The following is an 18,794-nucleotide window of genomic DNA, read 5'->3' as shown; positions in this document are numbered from 1 at the left end:
CACATTATAGGGAAAACCACCCCTCTAAGAATACAGCCCCGGGTTGTAATCCATATTGAGCCCATTTGGTTTCAGACAATCCAGAGTCTATATCCAAAATAACTCCTTCTTTTTCAGCATCAGTACTCTGTTGCCCCCACGTCTAGGCATGGGAACATGATCAATGACCCAACACTTAAGGTCCTTTTCAGAATGTTTAAAATCCATAAAATGTTTAGGGACCGGAAGATCTTGTGTTTTTTTACATATAGTATATCGATGGATATTCAAGCACGTCTTCAAATCAGTAGACGTTTCCCCCACATATAACAGTCTGCATGGACAAGTCAAGACATAAACTACAAAATTAGAGTTACATGTGAGGTGGAAACGAATCGGATAAGAGACTCCTGTTACTGGATGGACAAATGTTCTACCTTTACACATAAACTTGCAATTGACGCAACTTAGGCAGGGAAAGCTTCCCTTGCCAAGTGTAGTCAAGGCAGTTTGTGTCAGTCTGGTCCCAAATCCAGCCTGTGCAGTGACAACTTCTGAACGCCGGATTCAGCGGCAGCTGGCGCGTGAGACTCAGGTGATCGTACGGGGTAGGTCATCACTTCCTCATTGTATTTCAGCATTGCATCACGATCATGATGCACAGATGTATTTATTTATTGGCACTTGGCACTTTACTGTGTTTTATGTGTGTTTACTGTCATATATATAATGTATTATTTATGAATTTGTCCGCACATGGACCGTATGCATCTTATATAAATTTATGGATTTCTCAGTCCTTTTTTGCACTTTATCTTTGTATAATTTGTTAATTGATGTGTATGTGATATGATAGGGGTTGGACTATATATACCCCATGTTGCACTTGTGTTCATTGCTTGAAAAAGGCTCTTTGTATGAGCTGAAACGTTGCCTTCCACATGGGTGAATAAACACTGATTGCTTTTTACCCGGAGTGCTGTCCGGTTTTCTTCATTATCATTACGGGGTAGGCAGCTACATCCCTGGACCTAGCACCCGCCAGTTTTTATTGTCCAGTGCCGCCATCACGTTCGTTTTTTATATATATATATATATATATATATATATACATATATTTCTTAGGGTGTGTCAAGGCAGGGGTGAAGGAAGGAAGTTAGCTGGGGAAGAAGGGAGGATGTTAGTGGAGGAGTGGGGGTCAGATCCAGATAAGTCCAGTATGTAGCTGCTAATTTTAGTCCCTTAGCCCTGGTCAAGCTAAGGGAGTAGGGAGAGCATCCTTTTAGCTACCTATCACAGACAAGAGTAAACTGTGGATATAGAGAAAGTCTAATGTAGATAGAAGCAGCATTAGCCTATGGATTCCACGGCACCAGTGACCGGGAGAAGCCTAAAAGCACCTGGACACAGCCGAATGACTATACGCCTGGTTGTCCATTTCCACATTCCTCTATGGACATTGTGGACCAAGATTTATGAATTCAACCTGTGCAAATAATGGTGCAGAGGACTTTGCCAGGGAGACCACCCTGGGGTTTGCTAATTACCAGTAAGAAGTTATTATAACCAGTACCTGGCTGCTAGAGTGTAGACACAGTGTACACAGAAATAAGAAGGAATCTCTCCTACCTGCTGAAGGAAAATCTCATTAAACCTATTGCCATGTTACCAGGATTACAGCTGAGCCAATATTTGGATTATTACTTTTGCTATATAGATGAACTGTACTGACTACTCTGAAACAATTGATCAAGTAAAAGTTCAGTTGTTTACAACCATTGACTCCTCCTCCTTTCTACCACCTTCCTCACAAATACCAAGGACCCTGCCTCCACGGCACTTTAAAAACCCATTCCACCAAGGGCACCTCAACCAGCATCTGGCGGGAGTCCCTGGAAAACAGAGTGTGCCCCGAAGGAACTGGTGCTGTCCTTCCATTCACTGCACACTGGCCCAGGGAGCTCTGCAAAACAGTGGGTAAGCTACTACTACCCCCATCGGCCCACCAAAACTCACATATTGCCCCTGTGGCCTGGTCGCTGCAGCAGTTTCATTCAACACATTGTCTTTAGTCAATATACCATGTAGATTTAGTGAACTTATTGTGCTGCAATAACTGTATTAATATAAAAAGTTTAATTCAATGCATTGTATTATTTCAAGATACTTTGCAGTTTTTACAAGCATATTGTACTGCAATAATTGCATTAATATACCAGTTTTATTAAATGCATTGTCAACAGTTTTAGTGAAAGCATAGGACTGCAATAATTGCATTAGACCCCTGAGGACATGTGCCATGCATATATGGCACAGTGAACATAAAGTTCACGCAATACACTGTACATGCATGAAGATGAGCTTGGTCAATTAGGACAAACCAGGCTCCTGCTGTATTCGCCGGCTGAGGCTGGCGGATTAACCCCTTAGATGCTATGGTGAATGTTGACCATGGAATCCAAGGAGTTTGCAGAGAGAGGGGGAGCTCTCTGACTTCAGCGCTTCCCATGATGCTATTGTGGGGTGCTGGTGGTTGTGATGGCAACTGGAAGCCTTATAAAGGCTTCAGAGTTCACCATGTATGGAAGTCTAGGAGGCCTTGCCCTAGCCTGGGTCCCTTAGACAACTGTCAATGTGGAAACACTGTTAAAGCACAAAAGTTATAAAAGTAATGAAAACAGTTAAAAAAAAACTAACATTTATAAAAAAGTTTAATTATCCCCCTTTCACAATTTTACATATAAAAATATGTAAACAATAAAAAATAAACATATCAAGTATCTATTAGAATATTTAAAAAAAAATTCCTGCGTGCAAATGGGAAAAACAATAAAAACACGATTTGCCATTCTTTTGTCACCTTGTCCTCCAAAAAAGTTGAATAACAGTGATCAAAAAGTTGTATGTGCTCCAAAAATCGTACCAATAACTACAGTTCGTTCCGTAAAAACGAGCCCTGATACAGCTTTGTAAACCGAAATATAAAAAAAGTTATGGCTGTCAGAAAATGGTTTTTATTTTTTAAAAGTTATAAAACAAAATAAAAACTATACAAATTTGGTATTGCCCTAATTGTATGAGCCGCAGAATAAGGAATTCATCTTGTTTTTAGCGGAAAGTGAATGCCGTAATGTCAAAACCCCAAAAACCTTGGCGGAATAGTTTTTTTATTTTCAATTTTACCCCACAAACAATTGTTTCCCATCTTCCAATGCAAGACATGGTAAATTAAATGGTGCCATTAAAACACGCAGCTTGTCCTGCAAAAAATAAGCCCTCATATGGCTATGTCAAATGAAAAATAAAAAAGTTATGGCTATTGTAATGTGGCGAACGAAAATCAAAAAAGCAAAAATTAAAATAGTACTTAAGGGGTTATAATCATCAAAAATCATAGGCGATTTATTACTCATATGTGAACATTATATGATAAACCTTGTTGCGATTATAAGGGCAAAGTCAAACATTGTGACACTGAAATGGCCATGGTGCATCTGAAAATCACAGCGGTGAGTTTCCACTGAGTCTTCCAAATAAAAGGGGAGCGATCTATTAGAGCACAAAAAATCCCACTAGGGATCCTCTCTAGGGATGAGCGAACTCGAACTGTATAGTTCGGGTTCGTACCGAATTTTGGGGTGTCCGTGACACGGACCCGAACCCGGACATTTTCGTAAAAGTCCGGGTTCGGGTTCGGTGTTTGTCGCTTTCTTGGCGCTTTCGTGACGCTTTCTTGGCGCTTTTTGAAAGGCTGCAAAGCAGCCAATCAACAAGCGTCATACTACTTGCCCCAAGAGGCCATCACAGCCATGCCTACTATTGGCATGGCTGTGATTGGCCAGAGCACCATGTGACCCAGCCTCTATTTAAGCTGGAGTCACATAGCGCCGCCCGTCACTCTGCTCTGATTAGCGTAGGGAGAGGTTGCGGCTGCGACAGTAGGGCGAGATTAGGCAGATTAACTCCTCCAAAGGACTTGATTAATCGATCGATCTGCAGCTGTGCATCATTGAGCTGCTGAAATTCAATTGCTCACTGTTTTTAGGCTGCCCAGACCGTTTGTCAGTCACTTTTTTCTGGGGTGATCGGCGGCCATTTTGTGTCTTGTGCGGTGCTGCGACCAAGTGCATCCAAGCTGCGACCAAGTGCATTTAACCCTCAATGGTGTGGTTGTTTTTTGGCTACAGCCTACATCAGGGTGAAGCTGTCACACCAAGTGCATTTAACCAGCAATAGTCTGTTTATTTTTTGGCCATATACTACATCAGGGGCAAGCTGCGCCTGTCACCAAGTGCATTTAACCCTCAATGGTGTGGTTGTTTTTTGGCTAAAGCCTACATCAGGGTGAAGCTGTCACACCAAGTGCATTTAACCAGCAATAGTCTGTTAATTTTTTGGCCATATACTAAATCAGGGGCAAGCTGCGCCCGTCACCAAGTGCATTTAACCCTCAGTAGTGTGGTTGGTCAAGCTGTCACACCAAGTGCATTTAACCAGCAATAGTGTGGTTATTTTTTGGCCATATCCCAGTCTAATTCTGTCAATGAATCCATACCGGTCACCCAGCGCCTAACTACTAGGCCTCAAATTTATATCCCGCTAAATCTGTCGTTACCGCTGTACTGTTGTGGCTGGGCAAGTTATTTAGTGTCCGTTAAAGCACATTTTTTGTTCAGGGTTGAAATACAATTCCCAATTTAGCAATTTCATAATTTAGTGGTTTCTGCTATATCAGAGCTATTTGAAATCTATCCCTAAAAGGGTATATAATATTCAAGGTGCACATAGGGTCATTCAGAATAACTTCACACACACGCTACTGTGCATTTCCAAGTCTAATTCTGTCACTAAATCCATACCGGTCACCCAGCGCCTAAATACTAGGTCAAATTTATATTCAGCTGAATTTGAATACAATACATTGGGCCAAATAATATTTTTGTTGTTGTGGTGAACCATAATAATGAGGAAAACATCTAGTAAGGGACGCGGACGTGGACATGGTCGTGGTGGTGTTAGTGGACCCTCTGGTGCTGGGAGAGGTTGTGGCCGTTCTGCCACATCCACACGTCCTAGTGTACCAACTACCTCAGGTCCCAGTAGCCACCAGAATTTACAGCGATATATGGTGGGGCCCAATGCCGTTCTAAGGATGGTAAGGCCTGAGCAGGTACAGGCATTAGTCAATTGGGTGGCCGACAGTGGATCCAGCACGTTCACATTATCTCCCACCCAGTCTTCTGCAGAAAGCGCACAGATGGCGCCTGAAAACCAACCCCATCAGTCTGTCACATCACCCCCATGCATACCAGGAAAACTGTCTCAGCCTCAAGTTATGCAGCAGTCTCTTATGCTGTTTGAAGACTCTGCTGGCAGGGTTTCCCAAGGGCATCCACCTAGCCCTTCCCCAGCGGTGAAAGACATAGAATGCACTGACGCACAACCACTTATGTTTCCTGATGATGAGGACATGGGAATACCACCTCAGCATGTCTCTGATGATGACGAAACACAGGTGCCAACTGCTGCGTCTTTCTGCAGTGTGCAGACTGAACAGGAGGTCAGGGATTAAGACTGGGTGGAAGACGATGCAGGGGACGATGAGGTCCTAGACCCCACATGGAATGAAGGTCGTGCCACTGACTTTCACAGTTCGGAGGAAGAGGCAGTGGTGAGACCGAGCCAACAGCGTAGCAAAAGAGGGAGCAGTGGGCAAAAGCAGAACACCCGCCGCCAAGAGACTCCGCCTGCTACTGACCGCCACCATCTGGGACCGAGCACCCCAAAGGCAGCTTCAAGGAGTTCCCTGGCATGGCACTTCTTCAAACAATGTGCTGACGACAAGACCCGAGTGGTTTGCACGCTGTGCCATCAGAGCCTGAAGCGAGGCATTAACGTTCTGAACCTGAGCACAACCTGCATGACCAGGCACCTGCATGCAAAGCATGAACTGCAGTGGAATAAACACCTTAAAACCAAGGAAGTCACTCAGGCTCCCCCTGCTACCTCTTCTGCTGCTGCCGCCTCGGCCTCTTCTGCTGCTGCCGCCTCGGCCTCTTCCTCCGCCTCTGGAGGAACGTTGGCACCTGCCGCCCAGCAAACAGGGGATGTACCACCAACACCACCACAACCTCCGTCACCAAGCGTCTCAACCATGTCACACGCCAGCGTTCAGCTCTCCATCTCACAAACATTTGAGAGAAAGCGTAAATTCCCACCTAGCCACCCTCGATCCCTGGCCCTGAATGCCAGCATTTCTAAACTACTGGCCTATGAAATGCTGTCATTTAGGCTGGTGGACACAGACAGCTTCAAACAGCTCATGTCGCTTGCTGTCCCACAGTATGTTGTTCCCAGCCGCCACTACTTCTCCAAGAGAGCCGTGCCTTCCCTGCACAACCAAGTATCCGATAAAATCAAGTGTGCACTGCGCAACGCCATCTGTAGCAAGGTCCACCTAACCACAGATACGTGGACCAGTAAGCACGGCCAGGGACGCTATATCTCACTAACTGCACACTGGGTAAATGTAGTGGCAGCTGGGCCCCAGGCGGAGAGCTGTTTGGCGCACGTCCTTCCGCCGCCAAGGATCGCAGGGCAACATTCTTTGCCTCCTGTTGCCACCTCCTCCTTCTCGGCTTCCTCCTCCTCTTCTTCCACCTGCTCATCCAGTCAGCCACACACCTTCACCACCAACTTCAGCACAGCCCGGGGTAAACGTCAGCAGGCCATTCTGAAACTCATATGTTTGGGGGACAGGCCCCACACCGCACAGGAGTTGTGGCGGGGTATAGAACAACAGACCGACGAGTGGTTGCTGCCGGTGAGCCTCAAGCCCGGTCTGGTGGTGTGTGATAATGGGCGAAATCTCGTTGCAGCTCTGGGACTAGCCAATTTGACGCACATCCCTTGCTTGGCGCATGTGCTGAATTTGGTGGTGCAGAAGTTCATTCACAACTACCCCGACATGTCAGAGCTGCTGCATAAAGTGCGGGCCGTCTGTTCGCGCTTCCGGCGTTCACATCCTGCTGCTACTCGCCTGTCTGCGCTACAGCGTAACTTCGGCCTTCCCGCTCACCGCCTCATATGCGACGTGCCCACCAGGTGGAACTCCACCTTGCACATGCTGGACAGACTGTGCGAGCAGCAGCAGGCCATAGTGGAGTTTCAGCTGCAGCACGCACGGGTCAGTCGCACTACAGAACAGCACCACTTCACCACCAATGACTGGGCCTCCATGCGAGACCTGTGTGCCCTGTTGCGCTGTTTCGAGTACTCCACCAACATGGCCAGTGGCGATGACGCCGTTATCAGCGTTACAATACCACTTCTATGTCTCCTTGAGAAAACACTTAGGGCGATGATGGAAGAGGAGGTGGCCCAGGAGGAGGAGGAGGAGGAGGAGGGGTCATTTTTAGCACTTTCAGGCCAGTCTCTTCGAAGTGACTCAGAGGGAGGTTTTTGGCAACAGCAGAGGCCAGGTACAAATGTGGCCAGCCAGGGCCCACTACTGGAGGACGAGGAGGACGAGGATGAGGAGGAGGTGGAGGAGGATGAGGATGAAGCATGGTCACAGCGGGGTGGCACCCAACGCAGCTCGGGTCCATCACTGGTGCGTGGCTGGGGGGAAAGGCAGGACGATGACGATACGCCTCCCACAGAGGACAGCTTGTCCTTACCCCTGGGCAGCCTGGCACACATGAGCGACTACATGCTGCAGTGCCTGTGCAACGACAGCAGAGTTGCCCACATTTTAACCTGTGCGGACTACTGGGTTGCCACCCTGCTGGATCCACGCTACAAAGACAATGTGCCCACCTTACTTCCTGCACTGGAGTGTGATAGGAAGATGCGCGAGTACAAGCGCACGTTGGTAGACGCGCTACTGAGAGCATTCCCAAATGTCACAGGGGAACAAGTGGAAGCCCAAGGCCAAGGCAGAGGAGGAGCAAGAGGTCGTCAAGGCAGCTGTGTCACGGCCAGCTCCTCTGAGGGCAGGGTTAGCATGGCAGAGATGTGGAAAACTTTTGTCAACACGCCACAGCTAACTGCACCACCACCTGATACGCAACGTGTTAGCAGGAGGCAACATTTCACTAACATGGTGGAACAGTACGTGTGCACACCCCTCCACGTACTGACTGATGGTTCGGCCCCATTCAACTTCTGGGTCTCTAAATTGTCCACGTGGCCAGAGCTAGCCTTTTATGCCTTGGAGGTGCTGGCCTGCCCGGCGGCCAGCGTTTTGTCTGAACGTGTATTCAGCACGGCAGGGGGCGTCATTACAGACAAACGCAGCCGCCTGTCTACAGCCAATGTGGACAAGCTGACGTTCATAAAAATGAACCAGGCATGGATCCCACAGGACCTGTCCGTCCCTTGTCCAGATTAGACATTAACTACCTCCCCTTAACCATATATTATTGGACTCCAGGGCACTTCCTCATTCAATCCTATTTTTATTTTCATTTTACCATTATATTGCGAGGCTACCCAAAGTTGAATGAAACTCTCCTCTGTCTGGGTGCCGGGGCCTAAATATATGCCAATGGACTGTTCCAATGTTGGGTGACGTGAAGCCTGATTCTCTGCTATGACATGCAGACTAATTCTCTGCTGACATGAAGCCAGATTCTCTGTTACGGGACCTCTCTCCTCTGCCTGGGTGCTGGGCCTAAATATCTGACAATGGACTGTTGCAGTGGTGGCTGACGTGAAGCCTGATTTTCTGCTATGACATGCAGACTGATTCTCTGCTGACATGAAGCCAGATCCTCTGTTACGGGACCTCTCTCCTCTGCCTGGGTGCTGAGCCTAAATATCTGACAATGGACTGTTGCAGTGGTGGGTGACGTGAAGCCTGATTCTCTGCTATGACATGAAGACTGATTCTCTGCTGACATGAAGCCAGATTGTCTGTTACGGGACCTCTCTCCTCTGCCTGGGTGCTGGGCCTAAATTTATGAAAATGGACTGTTACAGTGGTGGGTGACGTGAAGCCTGATTCTCTGCTATGACATGAAGACTGATTCTCTGCTATGACATGCAGACTGATTTTCTGCTGACATGAAGCCAGATCCTCTGTTACGGGACCTCTCTCCTCTGCCTGGGTGCTGGGCCTAAATATCTGACAATGGACTGTGGCATTGGTGGCTGACGTGAAGCCTGATTCTCTGCTATGACATGCAGACTAATTCTCTGCTGACATGAAGCCAGATTGTCTGTTACGGGACCTCTCTCCTCTGCCTGGGTGCTGGGCCTAAATTTATGACAATGGACTGTTGCAGTGGTGGCTGACGTGAAGCCTGATTCTCTGCTATGACATGCAGATTGATTCTCTGCTGACATGAAGCCAGATCCTCTGTTACGGGACCTCTCTCCTCTGCCTGGGTGCTGGGCCTAAATTTATGAAAATGGACTGTTGCAGTGGTGGGTGACGTGAAGCCTGATTCTCTGCTATGATATGAAGACTGATTCTCTGCTGACATGAAGCCAGATTCTCTGTTACGGGACCTCTCTCCTCTGCCTGGGTGCCGGGGCCTAAATATCTGAGAATGGACTGTTCCAGTGGTGGGTGACGGGAAACCAGATTCTCTGCTATGGGACCTATCTCCAATTGATTTTGGTTAATTTTTATTTATTTAATTTTTATTTTAATTCATTTCCCTATCCACATTTGTTTGTAGGGGATTTACCTACATGTTGCTGCCTTTTGCAGCCCTCTAGCCCTTTCCTGGGCTGTTTTACAGCCGTTTTAGTTCGGGGGTTTGCTCAATGGGGTTCGGGTTCGGGACGAAGTTCGGATCGGGTTCGGATCCAGGTGTTCGCTCAACTCTAGTCATAACCACTTATTAAAGCCACATTCTTATCAGTAAGATAAGGATTGAGCTTTAATGAGTGTTTATAAGGTTAGAGAGCAGAGATAAGGAGTCCATCTGCTCCTGGTGTGACGGAAAAGACAAAAAATCCACAGGCAGCTAGTAGAGCATGTCAGCTCTATACACAAAAAATAATTCTATATTGCTTATAAAGACTAATTCTAAAAATAATTTAATAGCTCAAAATATGTACAATGTAATAATAAATAAATAAAATTGCCCCCTAAGGTGTACATAGCCTTTAAAGGGAACCCGTCACCGGGATATTGTGTATAGAGCTGAGGACATGGGCTGCTAGATGGCCACTAGCACATCTGCAATACCCAGTCCCCATAGCTCTGTGTGCTTTTATTGTGTAAAAAAAACGATTTGATACATATGCAAATTAACCTGAGATAAGTCCTGTACGTGAGATGAGTCCGGGGCAGGACTCATCTCAGGTTAATTTGCATATGTATCAAATCAGTTTTTTGCCACAATAAAAGCACACAGAGCTATGGGGACTGGGTATTGCGGATGTGCTAGCGGCCATCTAGCAACCCATGTCCTCAGCTCTATACACAAAATCCTGGTGACAGGTTCCCTTTAAAACTCCAATGGGCAGTCCTATCAGTGATTGAAAGTTATGTCTCAATGGAGAGAGATTTAAATGAAAAAATTGGAAGTGTTACGGAATTTATTCACACGTAATCATACATCAATCAGCTCACATGCTGCCTGAAGACTGTACTGCATTTTCCAGCATTTAAAGCATTGCAGTAAGGCCTCATGCACACGACCGTTGTGTGCATCCGCGGCCGTTGTTGCGTTTTCCGTTTTTTTCCACATTGAATTTCAATGGGTCCGTGGAAAAATCTGAAAATGCACCGTTTGGGATCTGCGTCCGTGATCCGTAGTTCCAGTCCGTGAAAAAAATAGGACCTGTCCTATTTTTTTCACGGCCAACGGGTCCGTGCCCGTGATCCGTGTCCGTTTTTTCCTATCATTTCAAAGGCAAACTTGACTTAGATTTTTTTTTTTCATTTTTCATGTCCGTGGATCCTCCAAAAATCAAGGAAGACCTACAGAATAAAAAACAGACACAGATCACGGAACAGAAACCGTTTTTGCGGACCGCAAAAAAAAAACGTCCGTGTGCATGAGGCCTTATATTCAGAATATAGGGATCATTTATGATGCTGAAATATGCCTAAATTTGGTGTATTTCTGGTGCAGATTAGGGCGCAATAGTTAGTTGTGCCGCAATCTGTGACTTCTCCCCTACATTCTTGCCTCATCAGTTTCTTAGGCATGTGACCACAAAACTATCAACATCTAATAGAAATGGCTTGTCAAAGAGCTTGTTTTTTTATGATTTTTTTTTTTTACCCTGCAGTGCGTGACAAATTTGTTCTGTAGTGACTCTTGTGTTACAAATGCTCATCTTTGGATATTAAAACTTTCTGTAAGCAGGAATCGAGTAATTTACATTTGGAACAAATAGATGAAAAAACCTCATTGCAGTGTTCTTTGCTTCAATCCCACCGATAAAAGGTTAGCACTGTGTCTAATGTGTAATGACGAAGCTTCTTTACATGTATGCAATTGATTTAAAGGCTTAAAAGGAATATAATCAGAGATGTCTGATTAAAATATGACAGGTGAAGCAATCCTGAAATGATTGGATATGTAAAGAATTGCATTTCTGTAATCTTTGATTTGGGTAGCATAAAAGCAGATTTTACCAGAAATCTTTGTCAATGTAATTCCCATCTGGAACAATGATTACTGCTAGAAGAACAGGTTCAAAGGAATGTCTTTTTTAGAACATCTGTAAAGTAAAAGGAAACAATTGGAGGGTATTTAATCCCTCTTAGAACAGCAGGTGGTTTAGGCACAATCATAATTCTGCTGATGAAAACCACATAGTAAGGATGTAAAAGTTGAATAAGCTTGTGTTATATTTATCTTCTGAAATCCTACATTAAGCTCATCTACATACTGTCCTCAGGCATACAGTAAAAGGTACTATGTCCAGTCCCATCCAGCAGGGGCGGACATATTGCCTGTGCAGCTGGTTCAGCTGCACAGGGGCCCAGCAAGGGAGGGGGCCCATCCCAGTGCCAGCAGTGGCGTTTATTTTTTTATCTTATCATATTTTTCATTCCCTACCTCTGCCAACAGGGTAACCTGGGCACCTTGGTGTGGAGGTCGGGAGCGGGCAGAGTTTTCTTTTTTTTTTTTTTTTGGGGGGGGGGTGCTGATCTGCTGCCTGTTTGTGTCTACACTCTATAGCTGAAGGACCTTTGATGACATCATAGTTATGTGATCTATTCAGCAGTGGAAGTGGAGGTAGGACCTGTGATGAGGTCACCGTCATGTGACCAGTGCAGAAAGAGGCAGCTCTCAGCAGTGGAGACCTGTGATACCATGGAATGAATGTAAGTATCAGAGAAATGCTGGGAGATGTCGTTCTCCCCATTATACTTGCTCCCTGCTTAGTGGGAGGGAAATATGTTATTTAACTGGGACTGTATGTTAGAGGGTCTAAAGGGAGGGGAGGGGTGTCAGCAGGGGCGTAACTAGAAGTGAATGGGCCCCACAGCAAATATTTGTAAGGGGGCCCCCCCAGCGCGCTTCGCACATCCCTCCTCCTGTGTAAACCCCACTCCTTTGGCACAGTGTAGCAGTATACTGTATATTGTGGGGCACAGTGTAGGCTATATGTGTATAACAAACATATTTCACATGAACACTTACAGTTACTTGGCCCTTTGGGATCTCGGACACCACTTTCACACTTTGGCCGGGGGCTCGGTGGAGCTGATGTTGTGCTTTATTCTAATGAGAAAGATTTCATAATAAGGATTTAGAGAAGGGGCAGAGGGATAGCAGAGCAGGGAGAGGCTGGTGCTGCTACTAGGGGGTCATACCATGGGGGAGTAATAAAGCCCACCATAATGCCCCCCAGTAGTAATAATTCTCCTTATAATGTGACAGTGCAAAAATACCCCCTTGTAATGCCCCCAGTTGAGCTAATGTCCCATAGTGTCCCCATAATGTCCCAGTATAAAATACCCCTATATAGTGCCCCCAGTAAATTCCCCCATAGTGCGCCTCTCCCTCCTCCCTGCTAGTGCCCCCCATAATCTACCAGTATAAAATGCCCCATATATAGTGCCCCAGTAGATGCCCCTCAGTGTCCGGCCTCTGATAGGCTGCCGGCCTAGTGTCCCCCATAATGTGCCAGTAAGTGTCCCCATAGATGCCCCCCATCATGTCCCAGTATCAAGTGCCTCCCCCCCCTATGTGCCAGTATCATAGTGCCAAACCCTCCCACGTGCCAGTATCAAGTGCCTCTCTCCTCCCCCCCAAATAAAAGTACCAGTATCAAGTGCCTCTCCCCCCTTCCATGTGCCAGTATCAGGTGCCAACCCCTCCCCCCATGTGCCAGTATCACAGTATCAGGTGCCAACCCCCCCCAGGTGCCAGTATCAAGTGCCTCTCTCCTCCCCCCCAAATAAAAGTACCAGTATCAAGTGCCTCTCCCCCCTTCCATGTGCCAGTATCAGGTGCCAACCCCTCCCCCCATGTGCCAGTATCACAGTATCAGGTGCCAACCCCCCCCAGGTGCCAGTATCAAGTGCCTCTCTCCTCCCCCCCCATGTCCCAGTATCATAGTGCCACCACCCCCCCCCCCAAATAAAAGTACCAGTATCAAGTGCCTCTAACCACTTCCATGTGCCAGTTTTAAGTGCCTCTCTCCCTCCCCGATTCCCATCCCATTCCCATCCCATCATCAAGCTGGGGAGACTAGTCAAAACTCACCTCGCTCGCCGCCAGCTACCGCACGCCCGCCTGCTTCTGAGTGTCTGACTGGGAGCCGGAGATGCGCGGAAACCACGCCTCCGGCTCCTCCTCACTCAGTCAGACCTCACTCAATGTTGCGGCCGCCCCCTCTGACACGTGAGCTGCGTGTGCACTGCCCCCGGGCGCCGGGCCCTATTAGATCAATTATTAACTTAGTGGCCTGGATTTTGAATAGGAGGCGGTAGGGGGGCCGTGGGCCCCCCTGGCTCAGGGGCCCGGTCGCAATTGCGACCGCTGCGACCCCTGTAGCTACGCCACTGGGTGTCAGTTACATAGGACTGTATGTTATAGAAGATTATAAAAAAGATATGTTTTTTACATGAGACTGTATGTTATAGAAGATTGGAGGGAGATGACTGGTGTTATTTACATTGGACTGGATATTTTTGAAGACTGGAGGGTAAGGAGTGATGTTATTTATATGGGACTGTGTGTTGGAGGGGGGTGAAGGACGGGATTTAAGTTATTTACATGGGACTGTATGTTATAGAGAACTGTAAGGAAGATAAGTTATTGACATGGGACTGAAGGGAGAGGAGTGAAGTTATTTACATGGGACTGCGTGGTATAGAAGACTGTAAGGAAGATAGGTTATTTACATGGGACTGTATCTTATAGAAGACTGGTGGGAGATGACTGTTGTTATTTACATGAGACTGCATGGTATAGAAGACTGGAGGGAGAGGATGGGCATTATAATTTATGGGGGGCACTACAGAGATGATTATAACTCCGGGGGGTACGGCAGGAGGTATAATTACAGGGGGCACTGCAGGGAACATTATAAATACTGTGGGCAGTGGTGGAGGGCATTACTACTACCGAGGGCTCTATAGAAGTGCCTTATAGATTATAAGAGGTGCCCTATAGGGAGGCCTTATTAGTACTGAGGGTACTGTAGGGAGCCTTATTACCACTGGGGATACTATTTGGGGGTGGCTTCCGCCCGGTGATGTCACTGGCACTAACGGACATGCTTTAGCGCTGCCTTAGCATGTAAAATGGCTAGGGCAGCGCTAAAACCACCCATCAGTGCCGGTCTGTGTTGGGCCCATGTTCATGTATGCCTGCATTATTGAGGGGGAAAAAAGAATATTTGAATATATGCAAATGATCCTCTAGGAGCAACGGGGACGTTACCATTACACCTAGAGGCTCTGCTGTCTCTGCAACTGCTGCTCCCTGTCTACTTTGACAGGGCCTGGCAGTGAAAATGTCATCCCACCGGGCCATGTTAAAGTACAGAGGGCGCGGCAGTTACAGAGAGAGAGGAGCCTCTAGGTGTAATCGTAACGCCCCCGTTTGTATATAATAAAACATCATTTTTCTCAGCAATGCAGTCACATATGAACATGGGACCAACACAGATGCCTTCAGCTGCCAAGCGCACACGTAACAGGTCAGTCCTTTAATTGTTTAAGTGTATGAGGGAGTCCTGAGGGATAGCTGAAGGCCTAGGGAGCATTTTACCTTCAGCTATGGACTTCATTGGGGGGGAGAAAGCTGGCAAGTGCCTAGGGCAGCATCAAATCTAAATATGGACCTGGCTCCATAGCAGTAGCAGGATGTAGTGTCACACATCACACTGCTGGTCTGTGTATGAGGAGGAGCGGTGCGGCCGGGAATCTGCGGTGCTCCTCCTCCTACACAGACCAGCATAGCAATGTGTGACACTAAATGCTGCTGCTGCTGTGGAGTGCCAGCGGCTGAACTGTGATCATGAGGAACTAGGCGAGTATATTTTTTTAACTTCCTGTGAAGGGGCACATATCTGACCATTACTACTGTGAGGGGGCACATATCAGGGCATATCTACTATGTACTGGCACAAAGGGGGAATAATTACTATGTGGGGGCATTAAGGGGACTGGGTGTGTATAGTTATGCTTTGGGCAGAGTTAGAGGCGTGACCTAGTATGAAAAGAATATATATACTGTGAGAGAGTGGCTGGAAAAGTAGTAGAGAATCGTTATATTTCCCCTAGGTTTCTTTCATATACCATGTACTATGCTACAGGAGGTGGATATCTCAACTAGGAAACTGGGTGAGATATCAGAAATCCAGGAAAAGCTGGTCTGCCTTAGCAAAACAGTTTGCTGAGGACTTTGGTAAATGGTGTTGTCGGGCCTGGATTTAATGGAATGAGGATGCAGGTTGGTAGTGGGGCTCCTCATTCCCTTCCTGTCCAGAACGGGTTTCATATAGAGCTCTCAGCCAGGTGATGGATCTCAGCTCATTTCTGGGCTATAAAGGTCTGCACTATGAGCATGTCTGGGTGGGGACTGGTTGAACTGGCTGGCTTTCACCATTGCTACAGAAGTCTGCTAAAGCAACAAAAGGACACTGAGTTTATTTTGAATTGTATCGTGTGGCTGGTAGTAGGCCGCCCGTATAGAAAGGGTGATTTTATGTTTAGTTAGTGCTCAGCCGAGCAGAAATTTATTTTGTATCTTTACCTGAATGTAAAGGCCTTATATTTTGTTTGTGGACGAAAATAAAGAAAACAGGCAAATCCCTGTGTGAACTGTGCCATTGTGTCACTGTCTGACTGCTGTGCCTACTACTATTGAGCTAACCCCCACAATACATATTGTAAACATATTCACAAAAGGTTTTTTATTTGCATATATGTTTATATTTGTATGTGTGGTTTGGGAGGGCCCAGGTACATCCTTTGCACAGGGGCCCTTTGCTGCCTGTGTCCGCCCCTGCCATCCAGTATATAGAAAGCAAAATGTGTATCTTTATAAGACTGAAAACTTTATCTAGAACACTATATAAAATAAAACTTCTCAAAATAACAAAGTGATAGAAACAAATTGATTACATGATGATTACACGATCATCTGTCAGCAGATTCGTCACTATGAAAGTGGCTGACCTGTTGCATGTGTGCTTGGCAGCTGAAGGCATCTGTGGTGGTCGTTCATATGTGCCCGCATTGATGAGAAAAATGATGTTTTAATCCTTAGAGGACCCTGAGATTTTATGTTTTTACGTTTTCGTTTTTCACTCCTCGCCTTCCTAGAGCCTCAACTTTTTTATTTTTCCATTCACATTTGAGGGCTTGTTTTTTGCAGGACAAGTTGTACTTTCAAATCGCACTATTTAATATTGCATGCGATGTACTGTAGAACTGGAAACAAATTCCAAATTGGGTGGAAAAAAAATGCAATTGAGCCACAGTTTTTTTTTTTTTTACTGGGTGCCCTATGAGGTAAAATTGACCTGTTACCTTTAGTCTCCAGTTCAGTAGGATTAAAACGTTACCACACTTGTATCGTTTTTCTTGAGTTTTAATATAGAAAAAAAAAACTTTGCAAAAAAAAATGCTTTTTTTTCTTTCTTTTTATTGCCATATTCTAACTCTATAACTTTTTTTATATTTATGTCTACGGAGCTGTTAAGGGCTCATTTTTTGCCGCGCGATCTGTACTTTTCAGTGATACCAGTTCAAGTATGTGACTTTTTGATCACTTTTCTTAGGAGGTGAAATTACCCAAAAATGGCAAATTTGCAATTTTGAGGGTTTTTTTCTGTTACACCATTCACCGTATGGAATAAATATTGTTATATTTTAATAGTATGGGCACTTTGGATGTGCCAATGGCTATGATGTTTTTTTTATTTTTTTTGTTTAGGGAAAGGGGGTGATTTAAAATTTTTATACTTTTTTATCTTTTATATTTTTAAAAACTTTTTTTTGCTTTTTTTATGTCACCCTAGGTGACTATAATTAGCAATCATCACATTGCCAATTGTATCCTATGAATGGTATTTATCCATTACAGAAAACACCTTTCACTGTAGTCCAATACAGTGCTGCCACCTGCGGGCCTGTATTGGTATATACCAGTGATAGGTATCGGAGTCTGCTTTAGGCTCCAAGCTGTCATAGGCAAATAACTGCTTCACTGTTCTTAGTTGAGGAAGACTGTTGCAGGCCGGGAGCTTGTGGTTCCCGCATCTTCACTGCTCAGATGCCGGGGTCACATTTGACCATAGCATCTGAGGAGATAAATGTTTGTGATCGGCCTTATGGCTTTCACCCTGTGTCTCTGAAGTTTGAAACAGTAGAAACCCAGTGGCTATGGAGCCTACTGCACTTGCGAGTGGGCATGACCAAGGGGTTAATATGTGCAAATGAGCCTCTAGGAGTAATGGGAGCATTACTGTTACACCTAGAGGCTTTGCTCATGCCCTCACCACTTTGATTGACAGGGCCAAGCATTATGATGTTTTCATTGACTGGCCCTGTCAATTAAAGTGCAGAGGGTGCAGCAGGTACAGAGGGAGCAGAGCCTCTAGGTGTAATGGCAACACTCCCGTTGCTCCTAGATGTTCATTTGCATATATTGAGACATAATTTTACTCAGCAATGCAGGCACATATAAACATGAGACCAACACAGATGCCTTAATTTGCCAAGTGCACATGCAACAGGTCAGCCAGTTTCATGTGTGCCAATCTACTGAAAGTAATACCTAGGGGTATTACTCTTGTGTTCTTTAGTTGCTGCGTTCTTATATGTTTTATATGCAACTCTATGTAATGTTATGTATATGTTATGCACTATGTCATTTTATCCAGCAGGGGGAGGTATTGGTTGGCAGTGGCTGACTTAGCAACCCTGTTCCACCCCTCCTGGGAGAGTGGGCTGTTGCGACTTCCTGCCAGGAGTGGGAAGTCTAGTGAAGTTCAGTAATCTATATTCAGAGTTAGGTGTAGAGGGTATGTGAGAGGTGCAGTCCACATAGTGGGGAATTAAGGAAGTAGCTCAGAGAGCACTAATTCTCAAGAACTATATTGTTTCCCCTCTCAGGGAATTTGAGGATCCAAATTACTCCTCTCCTGCCATAGAGTCAGGAAGTAGCTCATAGAGCACCTACTCTCAAGAACTGAAAGAAGGACTCAAGTGAAGCCTTGAGATACCAGCAGAGTGAACTATGACAACAATCTTATAGACACTGCTATGAGGTGAGGGACTACTGCTACTGTAAAGACATCACCAAACAACCATTAGGCCAGCTTGCAAGATCTAAGGCTACTTTCAGACTTGCATTTTTGCCTGATCTGGTAGGAATCAG

The sequence above is a fragment of the Bufo gargarizans genome, chromosome 1, assembly GCF_014858855.1.
Source record: "Bufo gargarizans isolate SCDJY-AF-19 chromosome 1, ASM1485885v1, whole genome shotgun sequence".
Taxonomy (NCBI): Eukaryota; Metazoa; Chordata; class Amphibia; order Anura; family Bufonidae; genus Bufo; species Bufo gargarizans.
Note: the sequence above shows the minus strand (reverse complement) of the source record.